Source organism: Notamacropus eugenii, chromosome 1 (assembly GCF_028372415.1).
Source record: "Notamacropus eugenii isolate mMacEug1 chromosome 1, mMacEug1.pri_v2, whole genome shotgun sequence".
NCBI classification, from domain to species: domain Eukaryota; kingdom Metazoa; phylum Chordata; class Mammalia; order Diprotodontia; family Macropodidae; genus Notamacropus; species Notamacropus eugenii.
In genome coordinates, this window is record NC_092872.1 from 335,725,478 (window position 1) to 335,738,730 (window position 13,253).

Sequence of the window (13,253 nt, forward strand, 5' to 3'; positions counted from 1 at the left end):
AACAGAATTAAATCAGTTATAATTTTATTTTTTATTACAGAAATAAAGCAGTCACTTTAAAAAAGAAGTATATTTAAAATAGATAAATATTACATGAAATATAGGTAATACAAAATATGTTAATGAAAATAATGAGAGCCATTGAAGTGTTCACAATTTCTTGTAGTTAAAGCTTTTCTCACTTGTACTTGGAGTTAAAGCTTTATTTTCCATACATATGAGGGGTACAGCCATCACCAACAAATTTCTTTGTTTTGATGTTATTATTGTCAAGGCCAAACTCTATAGCAGAAAAAGGCACTAACATTTTCTTTTCGTTTTCATGGAGAGCTGGGTAGTATATTTTTTCCATTTATTCCAGAGACTGTTATATTCATCTGATGAGGTATTGCTAGTAATCCTAAATCTAAAGGTAATTCTGTAAATTTTTCTTCTTCATTGCCTATGAGATGTTACTTTTAATGATTCACAAATGAATTAGTAGTCCACAGATTTCCTGAATCCAAGTCCTTTCATGGCTGCCATCAAAGATTTAAGAAATGCTTCTTGGTGTTCATGACTAATGCTTATGATGCCTCACATATTCAATCAAGTCTTTTGAATTTGAGAATGTGGAACATGAAGAGAATATTTTCTTATCATTCTTTTGTCTGTGCTCCACCACATTTTGACTTTTTTTCTTAAGTCCATCAATTTTATTACAAAAGTTAAAGGCAGTTAATAGTGTTTTAAATCTTTTAATTGGGTCTAAAACTGGCAGAGTCTATAGATTAGGCCCTTAACTCTGATTTTGCAGATGAAGAAACTGAGACCTGCAAATGGAAGTGGCTTAGCCAAAGTCGTATAAATATTTCATAGAAGAGACTGACTACAAATCCAGGTGATTTGTCTCCAAATTTAGTGTTTTTTTCATTCAATCATGATGGATTTTAAAATATGCTCAATAAATAATTGAGCTTAGAAACTTACTATTCTGCCATAAAAATGTTTACTCCAGATTGATTTTTTAATTTAAAAATATTTAATCTTCATGTTGAAATATTTTAAATTAATTTTTCAAAACTCTTCACTTTCCACTGAATGAACCAATAAATGTGCATGACTAGACCTCATTTCTTCCCTTAGATTAGTAAACATTCAAGAATTCAGGCTTAATCAGATGCATAAATTCTATAGATTGCTTAAGGAAGTCGTTTAAGTGTGAACACTTTGGTTTTTTTGCCACTTATTATATTCTTTAGGTAAATACAAGTGTGTAAATATCACTAAATCTGTGGTGACCTCTTTACATTTCCTCATATACCAAGGTATTATTTTGTGAACAAACAGGTTAGATGACACCCTCCAGATGGTTGTATGACTGCTGTGATCTTCTCTCGTAGGAGCTGACGGTGAGGGGTGATTTTTCACACTGTCACCTTGTCTATCAAGTTAATTTTATATTTTGTAAGTTTAAAAAGTAAAGTCTTTTGGTAATAAAAATTTGGTGGAAACTGTATTACAAAGTAATAATTATCAAAACAGTCTGGTACTGGCTAAGAAACAGAGTGGTGGATCAGTGGAATATATTAGGTACACAACACACAGTATAGTAAATGATCACAATAATCTTGTGTTTAAAGTTTCAAACTTTTGAGGAAAAAATTCACTAGTGAACAAAAAGTACTGGGAAAACTAGAAGGCAGTTTGGCAGAAGCGAGGTATAGACTAACATCTCACATTGTATACCATGATAAGGTCAAAATATGTACATGATTTAGACACAAAGGATGATATAATAAGCAAATGAGAGCAATATGGAATATTTTTCTTGTCAGATCTATAGATAAAGGAAAAAAATTATGATCAAACAAGAGATAGAGAGCATTACTGGATGTAAAATGACTGATTTTGATTATATTAAATTAAAAAGTTTTCCCATAAACAAAACCAATGCAGCCAAGATTAAAAGGGAGGCAGAAAACTGAGAAAAAATTTTTTTGCAGAAGTTTTCTCTAATAAAGGCCTTATTTTCCAAAAAATATAACTGAGTCAAATTTGCAAAAATATGAACCATTCCTCAATTGATAAATGGTCAAAGGATATGAACAGGTAGTTTTCAGAAGAAGAAATCAAAACTATCTATAGTCATTTGAAAAAATGTTTTAAATCACTATTGATTAGAGAAGTACAAATTAAAACAGCTCTGAGGTACTATCTCAGAGGTACCATCTCGTTATCAGATTGGTTAATATGGCAGAAAAGGAAAATAGCAAATGTTGGAGGAGATGTGGAAAAATTGGAAAACCAATGCACTGTTGGTTTTGAACTGATCCAGTCATTGTGGAGAGCAATTTGGAACTATGCTCAAACGACAATAAAACTGTGTATATTCTTTGACTCAGCAATACCACTAATAGTTCTATCTTCCAAAGAGATAAAAGAAAAAGAACCTCTATGTACAAAATATTTATAGCAGCTCTTTTTGTGGTAGCAAAAAAATTGAAATTGAGGAGATGCTCCTTAATTGGGCAGTGGCTGAACAAGTTGTGGTATATGATTATGATGGAATATTATTGTTCTATAGGAAATGATGAGCAGGATTATTTCAGAAAAATTTGGGAAGACTTATGTGAACTGATTCAGAATGAAGTGAACAGAAAGAAGAGAATAAATATATGCATATAAATGTATATGATGCAATATAACATAATATAAACATAATGGTGTGTGAATTCCATAAGCGTGTTCTAGCTAGACAAAAATTAGCCTCAATTTCTTTTGGGGAAAAGACACTGACCTCTTTTTGGTTATCATGCTAAACAAGCCAACTGGTCATAGTGTACAAGAAATTGGTCATTAAAATTATTTTAATTTTATATTAAGACAGAGATGAGCCTGGAAGGGAAATTCTAGAAATCAGTTGCACCATTTGTCACCTAAAAGTTACATTGATTGTTAGGCAGTCATGTACTTTGAAATTTCATAGGAAAGAAATCCCACTATCTTGGTTACCATATAAGTAAGCCCAGTAATAGTCATCCAGTTAAAAGTCACTCACTTTTGCAATAGTTATCTTTCCAGTTATGTTTTGCTTAAGCAAAATTTAGAATCAGTCTTTATTATTTGGGAAAATTGGATTGGGAAATATGAGATGAGAGGTTGTACAAAGAAAATGGACAATCCATATGGGTGGTACATTGAGCTTGGTCCAAATCCAAACTTGAACACTTGGGTAAGTCACTCCTCTTTTCTCAGCCTCAGTTTCCTTAACTGTAAACTTAGAGGACTGGACTTTAGAACCCTTTTAAATTCTATAATTCCATATTTTTGAAAATCTATTATCTAGGATTTTTGCCTGTAGTTAAACAAAGCATGGTGTGTGTGGTAGCCCTGAGTTTAAAGACAGAGGACCTGGATTTTTAAAATATCAATTTATATAAAATATATTTTAATAACAAATAATATAAATTTTAATTAATTAATAATTATATTAATGGATATAGTGTGTTATATATTATAAGTAATATAGAAATATAATATACAATATAGTTATTTTTTAATATGCTACTTATGTGACTTGGAGCAAGTCATTTTATCTCTTAAGGTTTCAGCTTAGGATCTAGAATATTCCTTGGAGGTCATCCAGTTCATCTTCCTCATTTTTACCTTCCCTTGTATGTCAGGTTTTTAAATTCATGATATAAAATTCATAGAGGATTATGAAGAAAAGTAATTATTAAAAATATAGTTATCAACATATTTTTAAAAATTCACAGACCCCAAGGCTAAAAACCCCTTCCTTACCTGGTTTCAGTTTACTCTCCTTCCCCAATACTCTCTGTAATCTCAGTTGCTTCATGCTGCACAATTACTGGAAACTTAGCAAACAGGGTTCCCCGCATTACATGGCCATCTGAGTGCCAGATTCCTATGGCCAAAACCTACATGGGAAGAGAAAGATATTGAATTCAAAAAGTAACAGGACATTTTGGAAGTAGCTGGAAGGAAGCATTTTGATCATTTTTCTTTTTGGTTGTTGTTAGAAAACTGCCTTTTTTTCTATTAGTAACTGGAAAAAAAATTACCTGATACAGAAAAAAATTTTAGTCAGCTGGAGAGGAATGAGAAGTTCCAAGGGGGCTTTGGCCACAAACAAAGAATGAACAGCAAACTCCCCCAAGATATTAAGAGGAATCATTACCATGTGAGTAAGAAATAAAGAAACATTGTATATACTAAGATGCTGCAACTTGAATTCAAACAAATCATTCCAATTTCTGAACCATCTCTTTGGCTTGGGGTAGAGTCAATTCACTATTCCCTGGCCCCAGCTTTAGGGGACAGAGTATGGACACTGGGGTATGTTTTACAGAAAAGGAACTGTTAATGGCTGCCATTCATTGGAGAAACTGACCAAAAGGGATTCAAATGTTTTTCCACCTTACTTTATGTTCAAATGCACTTTCTTAAAAAAAAAATAACCCAAAGAGACCTGTAGACATAACAATTATCAATATTAAGAAATCCAATTATACAAAAAATACCATATTCAATCTTTACAGTTTTCAGATGCATTTATCTTGCTTGTGTACTATCCCCCACTAGACTTTAAGTGTCAAGTATATAAGAGTGTATAAGAGAATAGGGATAGTTCCCTCCAACAGCTAGCATGATGCTCCATATACAATCGATGCTTAATAAATGATTGGTAGGAAAAATGAACAAAGTACTGTGCGCATCATTTTTATCACATAAACATTCTCATTCAGGAGTCAATGTCCCTGGGACAGTAACAAGTGATTCTAAAGTTTTAGACTATAGGATGATAGCATCCTAGATTTAGAAGGGATTTTAGAGATCATCTAGTCTGGCCCTTTTTTTTTTTACAGATGAGGAAACTGAGACCCCGAGAAGTTAAGTGGCTTGTCTGAGATCACACAGAGTCAAGATTCAAACCCAGGTCCTCTCCTCACAAATTCAGAACTCTCTGATGCCTAAGGAGCCTAGTTGGGATGAGAATTTAGGGATCTAATCCTCCCAACAACATTAATGAAAAATAAAAACCAAGCCATCTGTTTCATCCTTCTCCCTCACCCTTTCTCTTTTTTGGTCTTTATTCTTGGTATCTAGGGACTGGGTGGGAAATGGTGTGTAGGTGGGTATAGTTGCAAAGGGAAACAAATAAATAATGCCATCTTTCCCCAGTCCATCCTCAGCTGATGACTCCATGAAGATGAGAACCCAAGTAAAATTACTTCAGACAGTTATACAGGTCTCCTGAGGGGAAACAGGTTGTTTTTCTTAAATAGAGAAGAGGATGAAATTGTACTGCCAAGAGCATATCAGATAAGAGAGAGATCATAACATTTATAAGAATGATGAAATGCAGCTTGTTTATGCAAATTATTTGTTAAACTGGTTGATCAACACAATGAGATGATTTGAGTAGAGAAAACTGAATGCTGTGAAATCTGAAATTCATTATAGAATTAATTCTACATTAATGATTCAGATAAATATTAAGGAAGAATATTTTTAAAATGTCAGAACAGAGATTTAAATCTGTTTTAAAAATAATTCAGGAGAAGCTGTCATTAGAGAGATAATAAAGTATTTTCATTCAGTTTCCCTGTGTATATCAATTGATAAGTATTTTAAGTCAAAACAACAAAGGGATCTAGTGACATTAGCATCTGTCCAAAGTCTCTATAGTATGTTTTATCCAGTCTTGCTTTAGGTATATTCTTGTCCTGAGGCAGGAGGATGAACCAAAGAACTTTTGCCACAACCATTTAATTTCAAAGCCAGAATCATTCAATAGAACTGGGCCATCCAGCTTTCACCCCCAAAACAACTGTGAGCCCAGAATCATAGAAGCTTAGAATTAGAAGGGACCTCCCAGGACATCTAAACCAATCTACATATGAGCTGGAATCACCTGAAAGAATTTCAACATGTACTTGACCAGCCTTTGCTCAAAGACTTTTAGTGAGAAGGGGGTCACTACAAATCCTTCAAGGCAGTCTCTTCTATTTTTGGACAGGCTTCCTTGTTGGGCACAATTAAATTAAACACAATTTAGTCCAAATGTGCTTGTTGCAGCTTCTACCACCTTTCCTATTTAGGCTTTTGGGACCAAGCAAAACAAATGTAACTCTTCTTCTACCTGACATTCCTTTAATAAGTGAAGACAACATACTCTTGCCAGACCTACAATTCCTTCCAGTGATCCTTATATCATGTGACATTTATTCCTCACATCATCTTTTCCCCCTTCCTATGGACACCTTCCATTTTACCTCCATGATCCTCCTAAGATGCGGTGCTCGGCGTTCAACAGAATTTTCTAGGTTTGTTCTGACTATGGCAGAGGGCAGCAGGAATATTGCCTTCCTTTTTGAGGGTGCCATACCTTCCTTGATGAAGATCACAGTAGTTAAATGACTTGCTGATAGTCATACAGGTAGTAAGTAAGCTGCAGAGTAAGGATTCTATCTAGGTGTTTTTTCCACAATGGCATACTGCCACAAAAGGACCTGACTAGGTTGGCATGGCAAGCCATCTATATCCTCTTTGGATATGAAAGGCACGTAGGTGGTGTGGTGGAGCAGAGTGTTGGATGTGGAGTCAAGAAGACCTGCATTAAAATCTGACCTCAGATACTTAAGAGCTATGTGATCCTGGATAAGTCATTTAACTTTTTTGCCTCAGTTTCCTCATCTGTAAAATGGGGATGGGACCTATCTCCTGGGATTCTGAGATTAAAAGGATACAATATCTTTAAAGTGTCTTACAAGCCTAGGTATATAAATGCTAACTCTTATTATTATTTTTCCTTTGCCAATCTCTGATCTCTTTGTGATTGAGAAGACATTTAGGTTACTGGAAACATTTGGACAAAGGAGCAGCAGAATAAATTTAAAAATTTACTCATAGGTACCAGGAGGGAAAGAGTAGATCTTTTCATGGAATCAGTTCTTGAATGGGTAACTACAGCTCGTGGCCTAAGACTGAGCCTTTTGCTTATGTAGGACTTAACGATCCTCCTTGATGTTTCTTTTCTTTGCCACTATTCAGTCCTACTGTCTTTTTCTGCCATCCCTAATTGCACAATCCTGGCTCATTTCTTAATATTCTTGCTCCTTGCTTTCTACTGTTAACCTGCAAAAATCTCTCTTGGTTCTGAACTAGCTCCTTTTATCAGGGTGTGACCAAGTGCATCATCCAATCAGAACAGATCTTTTTTCAGACTTAATTGAAATTTAATTGATTCTAGGATCTAGCCAGGACTCATTCGCACTTTGAACAATTAGTGTGTTCTCACTTGATAAAGGTATTAGGGCTTAGCTCTTAATGATGATTTGATTAAATTATTCAACTGATACTCCCCCCCCCCCCAAATATTGTTAGCCTTCAATTGTTTTCAGTTGTGTCTAACTGTTCATGACCCCATTTGGGGTTTTCTTGGCAAAGATACTGGTTTGCCATTTCCTCCAGCTCATTTTACAGATGAGGAAACTGAAATAAACAAGGTTAAGTGACTTGCCCAGGGTCGCACAGCTAGTAAGTCTCTGAGGCCAGATTTGAACTCAGGAAGAGGACTGTTCTTTGCTCCAGGCCTATCACTCTATCCACTGTGCCACTCATCTGCCCTTCTCTTAACGTAGGATTATATAGATTTAAACCTGGAAGGGATTTCAGAGGCCATTTTTTCAGATACCTTCATTTTTAAGAAGAGATAACTGAGGTCAAGTGATTTTCTCAATGTCACACAGTAATCTTCAGAGGTAGATTTTGAAACTAGGTTTTCAGATTGTTCCAAGCATTCCTTAGGTTAGATTTCTTGAGTTCTTTTACACAATGGATCATGAAGGAACCTAAGGAAGAACCTTCTTCCAATCTTGGTTTCTTTCCCCAGGAATATTCTTGTAGTTGGTCCATAAGATCCTGTAGTTTCTTTGTTTTTCCAGCCCAGCTCTTGCTCTCAGAGCTAAATGAGATATTTTCTCTGTGGCTGTATAGATCAGCTATATCACTGAATTAGGTTTAATTTCAATGAGTACCCTGTTAACAAATTAAATCAAGAAATATCTAGAAAAACAGAATCTTGAACAACAATTGGAAAGATGAAATACAACAATTATTGCAGTCACTTGAGCGTCTATTTCCAATAAGGGCACAACACTGCTTTCTTATGCTATCTTGAAACCTAAAAAAATATTGGGGATAAAGATGTGCTTGCATAGCTTTAATTTAGCATAAGACTTAGGATGGTTGCAAGGGAACCACCACATCATTTAGCTGACTCCCCCATTTCACAGAGGAAAAAACTAAAATTCTGAGGGAATACTTGACTTCATCAAATTGTAGTGAGATAGTGAGACATCATGGTGTAGTAGAACTGGCACGGCAGGTGGAACCAGGAGACATATCCGGTGTCAAATCTTGGATTGGACACTTTCCTTTATGATCTTACATAAGTCACTATTTTACTTTCTATGTAAACTGAGGGGGTTAGATTAGGATGATTTCTAAAGTTTCTTCCAGTTCTAATTCTATGCTCCTATATTGCCTAAGCTCTCTGAGCTTCAATTTCTTCATCTAAAAAGAAATTATGATGATAATGCTTTTGTATTGCCCCTCTGGACTACCTCCCAACTCACACTTGCAAGTTGGGTCTTCCAGGACACGAGTACCCCAAGTTTAAAGTCATCTTTGGGCTTGTATTTCTAAAACTGTAGCATATGAAACCTCAATGATTCACTTTTAATAGTTAGCTGGCTAATGAAATTAGCTCAAAGCAAAGGCATTTGTTGAAAAATCATAGACTGAATGGTGGTAATGAGACATTCTTCACATACCCCTGGGATTTATTTCCATACAAATATCAACATTGTCAGGGGAAAGTGTGGGCATACACATAGAAGATGAGGAACTCATGAGGTCTTGACCCCTGATTAGGTGGGATCCCAATTTTTTTTTCTCTTCTTGAGTGTTCTCATGCAACTACTCTTACTCTGCACTTCCTAGGCTATTGTACCTCTGCAACTAAACTCACATCTGCAGGTAGATTCTCAGGGTCTTCTCACTATTGGATTCAGGATTTCCTACTTGGTAAATTGCTGTGCTATATCACTCTGCATCACTATTGATGAGGTGTATGTGGGGTAGAGTAGAGATCTCCCCCCATACCTCCTTGGAAGAGACAAAGGGGAGGAGTGATTCCTTCTAGAGAATTCTTCTTTATCCATACCTTGCTTTCTTCCCAACTGCCAGGGATGACTGACTGTTCAGAGTATTCTCTTGCTTTTTAAAGTCACCATGAGTAAGGCTAATTCTTTGGTCAAATGCAACCCAGTGGACTCCATCAAGAGTCCATCTGGAAACCAATGACTCCATCAAGCTGACTGAGGAATTTCTTACCTCCTAAAGAAGTAAAGAAAATCTTGTGGGATATTGCAAAAGCAGTTCTTAGGGGATATTTTATATCATTGAGTGCCTACATGAATAAAATAGAGAAAGAGGAGATCAATGACTTGGGCATGCAGCTGAAAAAGCTAGAAAAAGAACAAATTGAAAATCCCCATATAAGTACCAAATTAGAAATACTGAAAACCAATGGAGAGATCAATAAAATTGAAATTAAGGAAACTATTGAACTAATAAATAAAACTAATAGTTGGTTTTATGAAAAAACTAATAAAATTTATATACTTTTGGTCAATTTGATTAAAAAAGAGAAAGAAGAAAACCAAATTACCAATATCAAAAATGAAAGGGGTGAACTCACCTCCAATGAGGAGGAAATTAAAACAATAATTAGAAATTACTTTGCCCAACTTTATGCTCATAAATTTGACAATCTTAATGAGATGGATGAGTATTTTAAAAAATGCAAATTGCCTAGATTAACAGAAAAGGAAGTTGAATATTTAAACAAACTCATCTCAGAAAAAGAAATTGAACAAGCCATCAATGAACTCCCTAGGAAAAAATCTCCAGGGCCAGATGGATTTACAAGTGAATTCTATCAAACATTTGAAGAACAGTTAATTCCAATATTATACAGACTATTTGGGAAAATTGAGGAAGAAGGAGTCCTCCCAAATTCTTTCTATGATAGAAATATAGTTTTGATACCTAAACCAGGAAAAGCCAAAACTGAGAAAGAAAATTATAGACCAATTTCTCTAATGAATATAGATGCAAAAATTTTAAATCAGATTTTAGCAAAAAGAATAAAGCAACTTATCACAAGGATAATACATTATGATGAGGTAAGATTCATACCAGGAATGCAGGGCTGGTTCAATATTAGGAAAACTATTACAAAAAACAAAATAATAAGCAGTATCTACCTAAAACCTTCAGCAAGTATTACATGCAATGGAAATAAGCTAGATGCATTTCCAATAAGATCAGGGGTGAAACAAGGATGTCCATGATCACTGATGTTATTCAGTATGGTACTAGAAATGTTAGCTATATCAATTAGACAAGATAAAGAAATTGAAGGAATTAGAATAGGCAAAGAAGAAACTAAGTTATCACTCTTTGCAGATGATATGGTGATATACTTATAAAATCCCAGAGATTCAAATAAAAACTATTTGAAATTATAAACAATTTTTGCAAATTTGCAGGTGGCAAAATAAATCTACACAAATCTTCTGCATTTCTATACAGTAGTAATAAAGCCCCAAAGCAAGAGATAGAAAGAGAAATCCCATTTAAAGCTAAGGTAGACACTAGAAGATATCTGGGAGTTTACCTGCCAAAACAAACTCAGGGACTATGTGAACACAGCTACAAGACACTTTTCACACAAATAAAGTCAGACCTAAGTAAGTGGAAAAGCATCAGTAGCTGGTGGGTAGGCCAAGCCAATATAATAAAAATGACATCTTTGCCTAAATTTATTTACTTATTTAGTGCCATATCAATTAAACTATCAGGTCATTATTTTCTAGAGCTGGAAAAAATAGTATCAGAATTCACCTGGAAGAACACAAGGTCCAGAATATCAAGGGGACTAATGAAAAGAAATCCTAGGGAAGGTGGCCTAGCGCTACCAGATCTCAAATTGTTTCATAAAGCAGAAATTATCAAAACCACTTGATACTGGCTAAAAAACAGAAGGGTAGACAAGTGGAATATGCTAGGTACTCAAGACACAGTAGACAATGAGTATAGCAATCTACTGTTTGATAAACCCAAGGACCCCTGCTTCTGGGATAAGAACTCACTGTTCAACAAAAATTGCTGGGAAAACTGGATAACAGTGTGATGGAAACTAGGCATAGACCCATGCCTGACATCATACACAAGAATAAAATCCAAATGGGTACATGATGTAGGTATAAAGATTGATACTATGGACAAATTGGTGGAGCAAGAAATAGTGTATTTATCTGATTTATGGAGAAGGGAAGACTTTTTGACTGAATAAGTGATAGAAAGCATTATGAAGTGCAAGATGGATAATTTTGATTACATTAAACTGAAAAGTTTTTGCACAACCAAACCCAATGCAACCAAAATTCGGAGGGATGTAGAAAATTGGGAAAAAATTTTTACAGCTAAAGTCGGGGATAAGGGCCTTGTTTCTAGAATATGGAGAGAACTGAGTCAAATGTACAAAAATACAAGTCATTCTCCAATTGATAAATGGTCAAAGGATATGAACAGGCAATTTTCAGAGGAAGAAATTAAAGATATCTATAATCATATGAAAAAATGTTCTAAATCACTTTTGATTAGAGAGATGCAAATCAAAGCAACTCTGAGGTACCACCTCACACCTGTCAGATTGGCAAACATGACAGGACAGGAAGATGATAAATGTTGGAGAGTATGTGGGAGAGTTGGGACACTAATTCATTGATTGTTGGTAGAGCTGTGAGCTGATCCAACCATTCTGGAGAGCAATTTGGAACTATGCCCAAAGGGCTACAAAAATATGCATTCCCTTTGACCCAGCAATATACCTTCTAGGACTCTATCCCCAAGAGATCATAAAAATGGGAAAGGGTCCCACATGTACAAAAATATTTATAGCAGCACTCTTTGTGGTGGCCCAAAACTGGAAATCAAGGGGATGTCCATGAATTGGGGAATGGCTGAATAAATTATGGTATATGAATGTAATGGAATACTATTGAGCTATAAGAAATGATGAACAGGAAGACTTCAGAGAGTCCTGGAAAGACTTATATGAACTGATGCTGATCAAAAGGAGCAGAACCAGGAGAACTCTGTGCACAGCAATGACCACAGTGTGTGAGAGTTTTTTCTGGTAGACATGGAACTTCATAGCAATGCAAGGACTTAAAAAAAAATTCCCAATGATCTTGTAAGGCAAAATGCCATCCACATCCAGAGAAAGAACTATGGAATATAATCGCAGAATATAGCAGATAATTTTTTTGTGTGTGTGTGTATTACATTTTGGTTTGTTATATGATTTCTCCAATTCATTATCATTCTTCTACACAACATGGCTATAGTGAAAATGTATTTAATAGGAATGTATGTGTAGATCCTACATAGAATAGTATGCCGTCTTGGGAAGGGAGGGGGGAGGTAGAGAGGAGGTAGGGGATAAAAAGGTAAGTTATATGGTAATGCTTGTAGAACACTAAAAATAAATAAAACTAATTAAAATTTAAAAAAGGAAAGATAAAAAATAAAAATAATAAAATTTTTAAAAAAAGAAGCAAAGAAAATAAAAATTGGGTTTTTTTGCACTTCTTTTGTGCTGATGAAACAAAGTCTGAGAGAGGTATGCCCTCACAAGAGGGAAATGGTCCACTTCAAAGTCTTAAAGAACAGAGACCATACGTATCATTGTCTCTATTATATTTACCATATATTCTGCAGTTTCATCAAGGAAAGGGACTGAAGTGATCAAGGGTCCCCTGATCAAACCCTACCTCCTGTACTTGCTATCAGTTATCAAGAGAAAAGCATTTCATAAATGGTTTAGATTGTGAGCTAACATTCTTTTTTGGTAAATTTTAAAAATTTATTTTAAACTTAAATACAAAATGATAGAAAAACTTATTGCCATGTACACAGCAGAATATAAGAGAATTCAATATAAAACAATAAATTTTGATTTCAAGAAAACCTGTATAGTAAATGCTACATATTGTTTTCAAAACTGCTCAGCATTTCTTCCCTTCCTTGTAAATTTTCTTTTGTTCTCTGCTGTGCACTTTTTACTTTATTTTTTCCGCTACCTTTCCCTCCCCCTTCCAAAAGGCTATAGT

General features: G+C 34.9%; 1 protein-coding gene across 1 annotated transcript in view; it reads left to right on the forward strand.

The window, feature by feature from the left end:
• The window catches only part of SPOCK1 (SPARC (osteonectin), cwcv and kazal like domains proteoglycan 1), a 759,531-nt gene that overhangs the window by 56,066 nt on the left and 690,212 nt on the right, over positions 1 to 13,253 (forward strand). The window lies entirely within an intron of this gene.